At 65.9% G+C, this 13,479-nt stretch overlaps 1 long non-coding RNA gene across 1 annotated transcript; it reads left to right on the forward strand.

The window, feature by feature from the left end:
* Nucleotides 1-1,598: 1,598 nt before the first annotated feature.
* Nucleotides 1,599-2,472, forward strand: LOC120392502. Its single transcript, XR_005591700.1, has 3 exons — nucleotides 1,599-1,680; nucleotides 2,022-2,116; nucleotides 2,404-2,472. It is a non-coding gene; the product is annotated as an uncharacterized LOC120392502 (long non-coding RNA).
* The last annotated feature ends 11,007 nt before the right edge of the window (nucleotides 2,473-13,479 follow it).

Raw genomic sequence — 13,479 nt, forward strand, 5'->3', positions numbered from 1 at the left:
CTGTAGGGCCCGGCTGGCTCAGGCTCCCGGCAGACCCGGGCGCGGCTGGCCCGGGGGAAGTCTGGGCTGCCGTGATAAGGGCCCCGGCCCCTGACTCAGCCCCGGAGGTGCCAACGGTGATGGCTCCCCCCATTCCTCCCCCCCCCCCGTCGGTTCCTGCCCGGGAGCGAGGCGCGGACCCTGGCGGGGAGACGCCCTGAACCGATGGGCTCGGCCGTCTGGGTCCTGCTGGCCCTGCTGGTGCCTGGCCCGCTGCGGGGTGAGGGGCACTGGCAGAGCTGGGGGGGGCTGGCAGGGGCTGCGGGTCGGGAGTGAGGGGCACCGGCAGACCTGGCGGGGGGGAGCAGGGCTGGGGGCGGCAGGGGCTGCGGGTCTGGAGTGAGGGGCACCGGCAGAGCTGGGGGGAGCAGGGGCTGCAGGTCGAGAGTGAGGGGCACCGGCAGGGCTGGGCTAGCAGGGGCTGCGGGTCGGGAGTGAGGGGCACCGGCAGAGCTGCGGGGGGTAGGGGCTGCGGGTCGGGAGTGAGGGGCACCGCTAACCCTTCCCCCCCCCCAGGTTCCCCCCCGCGGCTGGAGGTGCGGGGGGCCGGGGATCAGATCCTGCTGCCCTGCAGGGCTCTGGGCCCCCGGCTGCACTGGGTCTGGGCCCCCCAATACCCCAAATGTGCTGGCGACCCCGGAAACATCGAAATCGCCCGGCTGCCCCCCGGGCCGGAGCCCCCCCAGTTCAGGGGGCGCCTGGACCCCCACCCCTCGGCCCCGGGGGCCCTGCTGCTCCGGGACCTGGTCATGAGCGACTCGGGGACCTTCACCTGCCATGGGGAGTCTGGGCCCGAGCCCCCCGTCCGGCTGGAGGTGACAGGCGGTGAGGCCAGACCCCTACCCCCGCCAGCTGTGGGGTCCCCAGGGCTCCCAGCCAGGCCCCCGCTCACCCCCTCTGCCCCCCCCAGGCTGTCGGACCAACCTCACCGTCTCCTCCAACCGGACGTCCCCCTCGGCCCTGACCCTCCGCTGCCGCCGCTGCCCCCTGCTGGCCGACCCGGCCTCCTTCCGCTGGGTCCTCAACTCCCAGCCCCTGGGCAACCTGCGCTGGGCTACCAAGGGGGACCAGGGGGCCACCGTGCGGCTGGACCCGGCACGGCGGGCGGCCTCGGGGCGCTGGGAATGTCGCCTCCTCGGCGCCGCCCCTGGGGGCTTTGAGTTCTGCCTGGAGCCCCCCCCCAGGGCAGGGGGCGCAGGTACGATTGTGCCCCCCACCCTGCCCCACGGTGCCCCCTGCTGCCCTGATCCTGCCTCTGTTCCAGGCCCCGGCTGTGAGTCGGGGATCTGGGTCATGGTGGCTGCGGCGGCTCTGGGTCTGATCGGGGCAGGGCTGGGCGCCTGGTGCCTGCGGAGACGGAGGCAGGGCAGGTGAGTCGGGGACCCAGGAGTCCGGGGAGCAAAGCCCCCAGCAGGGGATGGAGAGAGGGAGGGACCCAGGAGTCCGGGGAGCAGGGCCCCAGCTGGGGTGGGGAGGAAGAGGGAGACCCAGGAGCCTGGGGAGTGGTAGCCCCACAGGGTGGGGGAAGGGACCCAGGAGTCCGGGGGTGGGGGTGGGGAGAAACGTGTTTTCATCGTGTCTCTTTCCCATTTTCTTCCTTCAGGAACCGACGGAATCGAAACAAACGAGAGAACGAAACAGGTGAGAGAGAAACAAACACACCCAACCCCCCACACCTGCAGGCTGTTACCCAGGTATCCCACCGCTCCCACCATGGGCTCAGCTATCCCGGTATCCCACCGCTCCCACCATGGGTCAGAGCCGTGGGCCCAGCTACCCCGGTATCCCGCCTGGCCAGCTGAGTGCAGAGTGGATCCCAGGTCTCCTGCCTGAGTAGCCGGGTCCGTAACCCTCCCATGTTCAGTCCCTAAGGATCCAGTGGTGGGTAGTTCCACAGGTCGACCGGCTCCTTGCTCAGACCCCGGCACTATCCCTTCCCTGCTTCCCTCTCCATTTTCTCCTTCTCTCCATCCTGTGCCAAGGAGCCCCCGGGCCCCGTTTATCCCCCTTGGAGGAGCCGCGGCTTGGAGCCAAATCGACCGAAAGACGCCTCGTGCCCCAGAGTCGGGAAAGAAAAGTGAGAGAGTGAGGTGGGGCTGGGCTAGCGGGGGCTGCGGGTCGGGAGTGAGGGGCACCGGCAGAGCTGGGGAGGGGCAGGGGCTGCAGGTCGGGAGTGAGGGGCACCGGCAGAGCGGGGGGGGGCAGGGGCTGCAGGTCGGGAGTGAGGGGCACCGGCAGAGCTGGGCGGGGGGCAGGGCTGGACTAGCAGGGGCTGCGGGTCGGGAGTGAGGGGCACTGGCAGAACTGGGGGGGGGGCAGGCGGTAACGGGGAAATCTCTAACTCATTAACCCTTCTCTCCCCAGGTCCCAGGCCCCCTGCTTTATGCTGAAGTCCAGCACCCCCTGGTGCCTCGAGCCCCCCCCCCGCCCCCCCCCGGCCCCACGGGCGAGGCCACGAGGGTGTGTCCCCCACCTGAGCTGGCTCCGCTCCCCTTCCTGAGTTGTGTTCACCCCCGGCCCGCTCCCAGGTGATGGGAAATTCAGCTGGAAGATGCTAGAAATCCCTGTTAAAGTCCTGTGGTGGGGAGTTCCCCAGGTTAACGGATTGTGGCATTAAAGTCTGAGCTTGAACCCTCGTGTTTGTGATGTCACCTCTGTCCTCAAGACCCCAACCCTTGGGCCTGGCTCCGGGGAGTGGGGGTCAGGCAGACGCAGCTCCCCCTCCTTTCCTGCCCCAAACATCTGTGCAGAGCCCCCCCGTGCCCCTCCCCGAGTGAGCCGCATCTCAGCACCGGCCGAGGGGTCCCCCTATAACCAGCCCCCCACATGCCCCACCCAGAGGGAGCCGCCGCGTCTCCACTCCTGGCGAGGGACAAATGACGATGGGGCGAGTTCACGCCGAGCCCCCCTGCCTCCGTGGGCAGGATTTGAACCCGCCACCCCCAGCTCTGCGCTCTGCCCATTAACAGCACAAACCACTAGGTGGGAAGTGGGGAAAACCTGGGTGTTGGGGGCTGGGAGCCAGGACACCTGGGTTCGAACCCCAGCGTGGAGAGGGATGTGGGGCCCAGTGGTTAGAGCAGGGGGGTGGGAGCCCGGACTCCTGGGTTCTGTCCCTAGCACAGGGCGGCTACTGAACAAGGGCCTGTGTCACATCCTGGGCTTGGCTGGCTGCAGCTTCCTCTCTGCTGTAGCCCTGTGAACAACGCCCCTGCCCAGAGGCAGACGCCTCCCGTGCCCGGAGCCCCCGCTCCCCTCCCCGGCTCCACCATGCGCCCCCCTCTCCTGCCCCTGGCCCTCCCGCTCCCGGCAGCGGTGCCCCCGGGGGCTCAGCCAGGTGAGGAGCCGACCGGGCCTTGGGGCTGGGATCTCTCACTCGCTGGGTGGGGGCTCGGCCGGGAAATGGGGGGCTCAGCGGGGGGCGCTCTGCCCTGGCCCCAGTGTGCTCAGTATGGAACCCAACTCCCAGCAGAGCCCCAGAGCTGGTGAGCCCTAAAAATCTCCCCCTGCGGTGTCACCTGGATGCCCCCCTCCCCTTCACTTCCTGTCCCAAACTTGTGTTCAGCTGTTACCCGCCCCAGAGGTGGCTGCATCTCTGCGCCAGGCCAGGGGTCCCCGTCACTCGAGCCCTCTCGTAGGCAGGAACCACTCGGCTCTGGTGTTCGCAGGCCCAGAGGTGACGGCAGAAGCCGGCTCGCGTGTGCGTCTCCCCTGCACCCTGACTGGGCCAGAGCTGAGCTGGCGGTGGGTCCCGCGGTACCCGCGCTGCGCTGGTGGCAGCGGTGGGATACAGACGATTTACACAGCGACGGCGGCTGGAGAACACTACGCTCCAGAGGGGAGATTTCAGAAGCGGCTGCGGCTCCTAATAGATCAGGGCACCCGAACCTCCATCCTCGAACTCCGACCCCTCCACAAGAACGACTCGGGGGCCTTCTTCTGTGCCAGCCCCAGGCAGGAGGCCCCACCGATCTCCGTGACCGTCATGCCCGGTAACAGCACTGCCGGGGGGAGGGGAGCCAGGACGCCTGGGTTCTCTCCCTGGCTCTGGAAGTGGGGGAGGGGTTGAGGATTTTGATGGGGGGGGGGAGTGGAGTGACAAGCAGCCAGCAGGGGGCGGGTCGTTAACTGGATCCATCACTTTGGGCTCTGCCCCCACAGGCTGCCCGGCCGGGGCGTCCATCGAAATGATCCCCCAGGAGCCGGTCGTGGAGGGAGCGTCTGTGTCACTCTCCTGTACCCCCTGTGGGGCGCAGGGACCCACCTCACCCCCAGCAGGGGGTGCCACGTGGCGGCTCAATGGGAAGCCGCCACCAGACCCCACAGCCCTTCGGATCCTGAGGGCCAAGGTGACGATAGCGGGTTTCTCCAGCCGCTGGGAGGGTCTGTGGAGCTGCCGCCTGCCTGGGGATCCCCCCCCGGTCTGGGGGCTACTGCCTGGAGCGCGACCACGGGGTGCACGGGACACAGGAGAGCCCCCCACCCGCCCCCACCCCCGTCAGTCCAGGTGCGTATTCAGCCCTGTGTCCCTGGCAGTCAATGCAGCCACCTCTGGGGCGGGGCAGCTGGGTACCAGCCGCACAGAACGGCGACGCCCCAGCGGTGGGGTGGGGAGCGACGGGGGAGCCTGGAGGCCACGGCGGGAGGTCGGCTGGGACCCCCGAGTTTGGATCAGACCTGGGCGCTGGGGTCCACAGCCCACCTGTGGGGGGAACGTTGTCCTGGAGTGTGGGGGAGTCAGGGCCCTGCACCCCCAGGCTCCCTGCGATTCCCCAGGACTCTCAGCCAGCCAGGAAAGCAGAAGGTTTATTTAGACGCCAGGAACACAGGCCAGGACAGGGTCTTGCAGGCACAGACAACAGGATCCCCCCCGGTTAGGTCCATCTTGGGGCCCCAGGGGCCCCACAGCCCCCATTGGGGATCAGAGCCCTGTCTGTGCTTCCCTCCCTTCCCCAGCCAGCTCCAGTCTGCCCAGCCCCCTCCGGCCCCTCCCCTCTGCTCAGCCCCTTTCGCGGGCCAGGAGGTCACCTGACCCCTTTGTCTCCAACACTTTCAGCGGGCACCTTTGCAGGGAGGGGCCCGGCCATCAGTTGCTAGGAGACAGAGTGTCAGGGAGGGGCCCGGCCATCAGTTGCCAGGAGACAGAGTGTCAGGGAGGGGCCCGGCCATCAGTTGCCAGGAGACAGAGTGTCAGGCATTCGGCTGCACTGGCCTTTTGCTCTGCGAGATACTTAAGATCTGCCCAGGGGACACTGAGGCACCAGCCCAGCACTCACAGCCCCCAGTAGGAACAGTCCCACTTCGTCACAAACGTACCAAGGGGTCCCTGTGCTGGCAGCCCCTGTCCCGCCCCAGAGGTGGCTGCAGCTCAGCGCCAGGCGAGGGTGTCACGGAGTGTGGGGGAGTCCGGCCCTGCACCCCTCTTCCTGGGACTCCCAGTGACTCTCAGCCAGCCAGTAACACAGAAGGTTTATTGGACAACAGGAACACAGGATACGGCCCAGCTTGTGTGCAGAGCCAGGGCCCCTCAATCTGGCCTTTCTGGGGGTTCAGAGGCTTGGATCCCAGCCTAGGATCCCCTGAAACCCCACCCCCGAGCTCCAAACCGAAAACTGACCCCACCCTCTCCCCTCCGCTCTTTTCCTTTGTCTAGCTCCTGGGCAGAGGTGTCACTTCCCTTCCCCCAGGCCTAGCTCAGGTTACAGGCTGGATACCTGCATCTCACCTAAAATCCTCCCTGCTCCCCCATCCCCCACACAGACAGCCCCTGCCCTTCACACCTCTCCCCCCTCCGAGACTGAACTGAGCGGGGTCACTGCCCAGTGACCCGGGGAAGTTCGGGGCCCCCTCTCCGGGACAGCGCGTCCGCTATCAGGTTGGCGCTTCCCTTCACGTGGACCACGTCCATGTCATAGTCCTGCAGGAGCAGGCTCCACCTCAGCAGCTTGGCGTTGGCTCCTTTCATCTGGTGCAGCCAGGTCAGGGGAGAGTGGTCGGTGTACACGGTGAAGTGGCGCCCAAAGAGATATGGCTCCAGTTTCTTCAGGGCCCACACCATGGCCAGGCATTCCTTCTCGATGGCCGCGTAGTTCTGCTCCCGGGGTAGCAACTTCTTGCTCAGGTACACGATGGGGTGTCTCTCCCCCTTTTCATCCTCCTGCATCAACACCGCCCCCAGGCCCGTGTCTGAGGCGTCGGTAAACACCATAAAGGGCTTGTCAAAGTCTGGATTTGCCAGAACTGGGCCACTGACCAGAGCCTCCTTCAGCGCCTGGAGAGCCTGCTGGCACTGCTCAGTCCAGACCACCTTGTCTGGCTTCCCCTTCTTGCACAGCTCAGTGATGGGGGCGGCTATGGCGCTAAAGTGGGGCACGAACCTCCGATAGTGCCCCGCCATCCCAATAAAGGCCTGGACCTGCTTTTTGGTCTGGGGAGCGGGCCAGTCTCTGATCACCTCCACCTTGGCTGGTTCCGGCTTTAGGCAGCCGCTCCCCACCCGATGGCCCAGGTAAGATACTTCCACCATCCCCACCTTGCACTTCTCAGCCTTTACGGTTAACCCAGCCTCTTGGAGTCGGTCCAGCACTCGTCTAACCTGGGACACGTGGTCCTCCCATGTCTGGCTGAAGACACAGATGTCGTCAATATACGCCACAGCGAAACTCTCCATCCCCCTCAGTAGCTGATCCACCAGGCGCTGGAAGGTGGCCGGTGCTCCCTTGAGGCCGAAGGGCAGGGTCAGAAACTCGTAGAGCCCCAGAGGGGTGATAAAGGCCGATTTCAGCCTGGCATCTGCGTCCAGCGGCACTTGCCAGTAGCCCTTTGTAAGATCCATGGTGGTGAGGTACCGAGCGCCTCCCAGCTTGTCCAGGAGCTCGTCAGGCCTTGGCATGGGGTAGGCATCAGATACAGTGATGGCATTGAGCTTCCTATAGTCCACACAGAACCGGATCGACCCGTCCTTCTTGGGGACCAGCACCACCGGCGAGGCCCAAGGGCTGGCAGACGGCTGGATCACCCCCAATGCCAGCATGTCCCTGACCTCCCTTTCCAGGTCCTGGGCAGTCTTCCCGGTAACCCGAAAAGGGGAGCAGCGTATCGGGGTGTGATACCCAGTCTCCACCCGGTGGACAGTCAAATTAGTGCGCCCAGGCTGGTTGGAAAACAGCTGTTGGTACAGATGCAGCACCCCTCTGATCTCAGCGTGCTGGGCCGGGGTCAGCTGATCTGAGAGGGGAATCGCCTCAAGGGGGGAACCAGCCTTTGTCCCTGGGAATAGATCCACTAGAGGGTCATCCCCCGGCTCCTCCCAGTGCCCACACACGGCCAACACCATATTCCCTCGGTCATAATATGGCTTCATCATATTCACATGGTACACCCGGCGGTGGTGTGCCCGGTTCGACAGCTCCACCACATAGTTTACCTCATTTAGTTGCTTGACAACCTTGAAGGGCCCTTCCCAGGCGGCCTGGAGTTTGTTTTTCCTCACGGGGATGAGAACCATCACTTGGTCCCCGGTGGCGAAGGCGCGGGCCCGCGCCGTGCGGTCATACCAGACCTTCTCCTTCCTCTGGGCTAGAGCCAGATTCTCCCTGGCCAGGCCCATGAGCTCGGCCAGTCTTTCCCGGAAGGTCAGGACATACTCCACCACCGACTCTCCATCAGGAGCGGCCTTCCCCTCCCATTCGTCTCTCAGCAGGTCCAGGGGCCCCCTTACCCGCCTCCCATATAACAGTTCGAAAGGCGAAAACCCCGTAGATTCCTGGGGTACCTCCCTGTACGCGAACAGCAGGTGAGGTAAGTACTTGTCCCAGTCCTGTGGGTGCTGGTGCATGAATGTTTTTAGCATCATCTTTAGCGTCCCGTTGAACCTCTCCACCAGCCCGTTGGTCTGGGGGTGGTACGCTGAGGCCCAGCTGGGTCGGACCCCACATTTCTCCCACAGGGACTGGAGCAGCTTCGACATGAAGTTGGACCCCTGGTCCATTAAGACTTCCTGGGGGAACCCCACCCGGCTGAAAATGGTCATCAGCGCATCTGCCACGGTGTCTGCTTCGGTAGAGGACAAGGCCACCGCCTCGGGGTATCGAGTGGCGAAATCTACCACCACCAGGATGTGTTTCTTCCCTGACCGGGTCGCCTTGCTGAGAGGCCCCACCATGTCCATGGCCACCTTCTGGAAAGGCTCTTCTATGATGGGCAAAGGCCTCAGAGCTGCTTTCCCCTTGTCCCAGGCCTTCCCCACCCGCTGGCAGGGGTCACAGGATTGGCAGTACTGCCGGACATGGGTAAAGACCCCAGGCCAGTAAAAGTTCTGTAGCAGCCTCTGCCTGGTGCGCCGGATTCCCTGGTGCCCTGCGAGGGGAATGTCGTGGGCCAGGTACAGCAGCTTGTGGCGAAACTTCTGGGGAACCACCAGCTGCCTCCTGATCCCCCATGACTCCACTTCCCCGGGGGGAGCCCGGCCCCTCCCCGCAGCCTCGGTGTACAGCTCCTACGAGGTGGACGAGGACTGGTGCCTGTCCGTGCTGAGCTCCTACCAGGCCGAGCGCGGCGGCCACTTCCCCTGGAGCGTGGGTGAGTGTGGGGCAGCCGTGGGGGTGGCCGGTGGGATGCCGGGGCCGCAGCTCGGTACAGGAACCCCTTCTCTCACAGGAACCTCTCCTTGCAACCTCTCCTCATGGTCTGTACCCCACTGAGGTCGGCCAGGTCCCTTGGCCTCCGCAAGGAGGGATCTTTCTGCACCTCGGCCTGGAACTCAGCAGCTGGGACAGGGATGGGGACCTGCTCTCTCTCACCGGCTGGGTCTGAGGCCGCAGCCTCTCCGGGCCGTGTCTCTGGGCGTTCCCTCCCCGCCGGGTCAGGGTCCTGCACCTCGGGCAGAGTGCCTGCCCCGTTGTCAGGGCGCAGTGCCCAGGGCACCCCGGGTGTTACTTGGCCAGTCCTCGAGATCCCTCCCCATTAACACCTCCGTGGGCAAATGTGGGTGCACCCCCACATCCTTGGGGCCCTCCTTGTCACCCCACTTTAGGTGCACCCTCGCCACGGGCACCTTGAATGGGGTCCAGATCACACCCCTCAGGGTCAGGTAGGTGTTGGGCACCATCCGATCTGAGCCCACCACCTGCGGCCGGGCCAGCGTCACCTCTGCGCCCGTGTCCCAGTACCCAGTGACCTCCCTCCCGTCTACCTCCAGGGGAACAAGGCACTCGCTCCGGAGGGGCAGCCCTGTGCCCACCCTGTAAACCCAAAACTTGGAGCCTGGAGCATCCAGCCCCCCAGAGGAGAAGACCTGGGGCCCCCCTCCCTCCTGAACAGTTGATAAGCTGCCAGCCCCCCTTGCCTGGGACCCCTGCCCCTCGTCCAGCTGGGCCTTTACCTGGTTAACCCTCTGTGGGTCCGGTCTGCTCGGTCTGTCCCTGAGCCTGGGGCACCGGGTCTGTATGTGGCCTCTGGCCACAGTGATTGGAGCCCATGTCCCATTGGTCCCCTCGAGCTGGTCGGTTGGACCTGATGCCAGATGTTCCCCTTGGGAGGGGGTTCTCCATGTTTTCCCCTTGGGAGGTCCCCAGCTCACTCTCTCTGCGTCGCGACAGGCCTGTTCCTTTGGGGCTCCTCCCTGCCACCCCCCAACCGGCTCTTCACATAGTCATCGGCCAGCCGCCCTGCCTGTCGCGGGTTCTCTGGCTTTTGGTCCCTCAACCACAGCCTCAGGTCGGATGGGCACCGCTCATACAGCTGCTCCAGGACCAGCAGTTTAACCAGGTCCCCCGGCGTCTGGGCCCCAGCTGCCCACTTGCTGGCGTACCCCTCCATGCGGACGGCCAGCTGCAGATAGGAGACCTCAGGGGTTTTATCCTGACTCCGGAACCTCTCCCGGTACATCTCCGGGGTCAGCCCAAACTCGCGCAGCAGGGCCTGCTTGGATGGGTCGTAGTTCCCTTTCTCCTCCTCTCCCAGCTGGCCGTACAATGCCACGGCCTTGGGGTCCAGTAAGGGGGTGAGAACCCGGAGCCTGTCCGCAGGATCCACCTGGTGCAGCTCGCAGGCCGTCTCAAAGGCACCAGGAAGTCACCCATGTCCTCCCCCTCCTTGCGCTGGGCCAGGATGCACTTATCAAAGCTCCGCGCAGTCCTGGGCCCCCCCTCACTCCCCACAGCCCGGGGCCTGCTGCCCCCCAGCCTCGCCAGGGCCAGCTCATGGTGACGCTGTCGCTCTTTCTCCACCCGTTCCTGCTCCCTCTGTCGCGCCTCATGTTCCCTCTGTCTCTCCTTCTCCTTCTGGTCATGTTCCCTCTGTTCCTTACGATCCTCCAGCTCTCTCCATTGTATCTCTCTCTCCCATTCCAGCCGCTGGCGCTCCACGGAGGCTGAGCTTCGCCGGGCCGATCCCCTGCTGGCCAGGGGGGTCACGGTGCCCTCGGTAGTCGCTGGGCTCCTCCTCCCCCTACGCCTAGGGGTGGGGGGTCTCGGGGAGCCCTCAGCGGCCGGCTGACCACTCCCAGCGGGGGCAGACACTGGTGCCTGTGCTGCATCTGCCCGGCTGCTCCCTCAGAGACGGGGATCGGTTCATTCACACGATCTCCCTCCTCCAGCCGGGCAATCAGCTGGTCCTTGGTGAGCTTCCCACTCCGCAGCCCCCTCTGCTTGCACAGCTCCACCAGATTGCACTTGTGTTGCTGGTCAGAAGAACGAAGGATGAAATTATCACAACCACGTGAGTGAGGGATGTGGGGGTCTAGTGATTAGAGCGGGAGGAGACGGAGGCGGGAGCCAGGATTCCTGGGTTCCATCCCTGACACAGGGAGGGAAGTGGGGTCTAGTGGGTTTGGGGGAGTGGATTCTGGCGTTCTAATGTGCCATATAAAGAATTCAGAGAACCATCAAACTCATGGCAGTGAAGAGTCTGGAAAATACCCTTAACTCTGCCCCCTGTTTGGTGTGCCGCAGGGTCCCGGAAGATATCATGTCAAACAGGGGGAATGACCTGCTGCTGAAACTCCTCCAGCACCGGTGAGTTGGGGGAGCCCAGGGCTGGGATCGCAGGGGGCCGCGGGTTGGGAGTGAGGGGCACCAGCGTGTCTCACCCCCCCTCCCCCTGTTCCAGGTACCCCAAGGTGATGGCCGAGGAGGGGGTGCGAGTCATCCGGGAATGGCTAGAAGCTTCTAATGCTGTGGAGGAAGGTAAATGGTGTAACCCGCCAGCCCCCACTCCCCTCCCAGAGCTGGGAGAGAACCCAGGCGTCCTGCCCCCGCCCCCAGCCCCGCTCTAACCGGCCCCTCCCCGCAGCCTCGGTGTACAGCTCCTACGAGGTGGACGAGGACTGGTGCCTGTCCGTGCTGAGCTCCTACCAGGCCGAGCGCGGCGGCCACTTCCCCTGGAGCGTGGGTGAGTGTGGGGCGGCCGTGGGGGCGGCCAGTGGGATGCCGGGGCCGCAGCTCGGGCCAATCAGCTCGGCACGGGCGGGAGGATCGCTGGGCTGAGAACCGGCCTGCGCGGGTGCTGGGGATCGGCCCCTTTGGGGGGGTGGCTGGGGCGGGGCTCGTTTGGGGGGGGTCTCCATCCAGGGGGTGGCTGGGACGGACAGTTGGAGTGGCAGCGGCCAATGAGGCTGTTGGGGGGGGGGGGTCGGTCTCTGCCTGACCTTTGACCTTTCACCTTCCCCCAGGGGAGGACATGACACCCGAGGGGCGACGGCAGCTGGCCCTGTTCCTGGTGAGTGCACCCCGATAGCCCCTCCCTCCCTCCCGGGGGGGGGCGGGAACTGGAGCCAGGACTCCTGGGTTCTCTCCCCTGCTCCGAGAGGGGAGCGGGAGCTGGTGGTTAGAGCAGGGTGGGGGCTGGCAGCCAGGACTCCTGGGTTCTCTCCCCGGCTCTGGGAGGGGAGTGGGAGCTGGTGGTTAGAGCGGGGTGGGGGCTGGGAGCCAGGACTCCTGGGTTCTCTCCCCTGCTCCGCGAGGGGAGCGGGAGCTGGTGGTTAGAGCAGGGTGGGGGCTGGGAGCCAGGACTCCTGGGTTCTCTCCCGGCTCTGGGAGGGGAGCGGGGGCTGGTGGTTAGAGCTGGGAGCCAGGACTCCTGGGTTCTCTCCCTGGCTCTAGGAGGGAAGTGGGGGTTAGTGGTTAGAGTGGGGGGGAGGGGGGCTGGCAGCCAGGACTCCTGGGTTCTCTCCCCGGCTCTGGGAGGGGAGTGGGGGCTGGTGGTTAGAGCAGGGGGGCTGGGAGCCAGGACTCCTGGGTTCTCTCCCCGGCTCTGGGAGGGGAGTGGGGGCTGGTGGTTAGAGCAAGGGGGGGCTGGCAGCCAGGACTCCTGGGTTCTCTCCCCGGCTAGTGGCCACAGCAGGGGCTGGGGCGTCCCTCCCTGCCCCCGTCACTGATTCCCTCCCTCTTCTCTGCCCCCCAGGCCCAGAAGCACCTGCGGAACTTCGAGGCGACGCACTGCACCCCACTGCCCCCCCCAGCCTTCCGTTTGCCCTGGCACTTGTAGCCGGGGGCCGCCCCGTCACGCCCATCGATTGCACTGACACCCCCCCCCGTCGGTCTGTTTTATATGGAGCCGGGTGCCCCCCCTCCCTGCTGTGAGCCCCCCCCTGCACGCTGTAAATCCGCCCCCACCCCCAAACCCGGGGGCCCCCCGAGCTGGAGAAATGAACAGTAAAGAAGGTATTTTTTGTACTTCGGGTCTGTGTGTCTGCGGCGATGCAGCCAGCTCTAGGGGGCAGCCCCCCGTGCCTGGATCCTCAGCCCGGCCAGCAGGGGGCCCTGACCCACAGTGGCTCCGCTTTCCTCCAGCAGGGGGCAGCCCCTCGTTCCCAGGCCTGCGGGGGGTGGCTCTGGCGCCCCGAGGTGGGCAGAGACGGGGAGGGGTCGATGCCTAACGTTCAGCGCGGCCGTGGGGGGGCCTGGGGAACTCGCAGCTACCGGACGTGGGGCCAGATGCTCTCCCAGGGCGGCTGGGCCTGTCCCATGGGGCCTCTGCTCCGCTATGGGTGCTGAGCCCCCTCCGCCGGGGGACGTCCCTCGTTAGCCGGCAGAGCTGCCTCCCACACGCCAAGGCCTTAATTAACCTGTGGGCCCCTGAGCACCAGGCTCTGATCAAACCAGGTTCCCCTGTGACGGGTCGTTAACCTGGGGAACTCGTTGCCACTGGCCGCAGCCTGGGATTAGAACCCCGCCGGCGTCAGCGCTGGTCTCCGGAGACGGGCGGGCGCCTCGTTCGCCTCCCCACAATCAGAGGACGGGCTCCCGGGGCAGCTGTCAGAACTCGCTGCCTCTGTCAGCAGGGCAGGAGCAGGGGGGGCAGCTCAGTGGGGGGGCGTCCGCAGGCACGAACGGCGGGGCGCGGCCATCGGTAGGTTTCAGAGTGAACGCTGCAGGGCCCGGCTGGCTCAGGCTCCCGGCAGACCCGGGCGCGGCTGGGCCGGGGGAAGTCTGGGCTGCC

Source organism: Mauremys reevesii, unplaced genomic scaffold, assembly GCF_016161935.1.
Source record: "Mauremys reevesii isolate NIE-2019 unplaced genomic scaffold, ASM1616193v1 Contig1, whole genome shotgun sequence".
Lineage (NCBI taxonomy): Eukaryota > Metazoa > Chordata > Testudines > Geoemydidae > Mauremys > Mauremys reevesii.